This window comes from Saimiri boliviensis, chromosome 9 (genome assembly GCF_048565385.1).
Source record: "Saimiri boliviensis isolate mSaiBol1 chromosome 9, mSaiBol1.pri, whole genome shotgun sequence".
Taxonomy (NCBI): domain Eukaryota; kingdom Metazoa; phylum Chordata; class Mammalia; order Primates; family Cebidae; genus Saimiri; species Saimiri boliviensis.
In genome coordinates, this window is record NC_133457.1 from 33,955,500 (window position 1) to 33,956,628 (window position 1,129).

The 1,129-nt window shown below is 39.6% G+C and overlaps 1 pseudogene; it reads right to left on the bottom strand.

Annotated features, from left to right (window-relative positions):
* Nucleotides 1–281: 281 nt before the first annotated feature.
* Nucleotides 282–1,129, bottom strand: LOC101036055 (inorganic pyrophosphatase-like; annotated as a pseudogene).

Genomic DNA, 1,129 nt, shown 5'->3' on the forward strand with positions numbered 1-1,129 from the left:
CATATGGTAACATATACATCCAATATGTGCTCACCTTGCATATCTATTCACAAGTGACTTCCAAGTGGCAACTGATTTGGTATTTAAGTATGTGCTAAAAGTTATCTTAGTTGAGATATGAAAAATGCTTTAGATGATAACATTCTGAGTATATTGAATTGGTCACAGCAAAATTTACCTTAGTTAGGTGAGTTCTACAAATTTAAAGCTTTGAAAAGCTACTACTTTTCCTGTCCAGATGAATACAATGCAGCAATATCAGTGTGTAGTCCAGAGAAATCTCAGTAACTTTTCTGGTGATAGAACCACTTACCCACTTTTGTTGGTAGTGTGCAGGCAGATTCACAGGGTGGTGGTAAAGCATCCACGATGGCTGTGGCAGCATCGGGATCACACTTGAAGGGGCTCTCAGACACAGTTGTATTCATGCAACGGATTCCTTTTTTATTCATTTTCTTACTCACTAATGCTTTCCAATGATCATGAGTGCTTTTAATATAAATTGCAAACCTTATCTTTAAATTCTGCAGTAAAAGCAAACTCATTTTCTGGTTTTCCATCAGGAACCTCGTACCTTTTAAACCAGTCCACAGTAGCTTCTAAGTAGCCAGTTTCAGCTGTTTGACATCATTGATATCATTATAATTGGCTGCCTCAGGATCATTCACATTAATGGCAATGACTTTCCAGTCGGGTTCCCCTTCCTCAATCATAGCCAATATGCCTAGAACTTTCATGCCAATTATTTCGCCTCTTGCACATACCTTGCTTCCAATTTCGCACATATCAATTGGGCCCTTGTCACCACAGCAGCCAGTAGGTTTATCATTGTGTCCTGGGTCTTTCCAAGTGTGAGGGATATATCCTTTATACGAGAACAAATTCGCAAAATAATGAAGTTTTCCTTTATTCACATCTTGTTTAATGGGGTTTAAGGGTCCTTTGTAGCAATCCCCATTTTTGCATTAGACCAGCGTGGTACTTCAACTACCATGTGGAACTCATCCTTACCTGCAAAAATTGGAATAACACGAAATGGAGATATATATTGTATTTTCTCATTTTTGAGGAGGGCTTGGTACTCCAGAGAGAAGGGCGCGGCGTTCTCCTAGGTGCTGAGGCCGCTCAT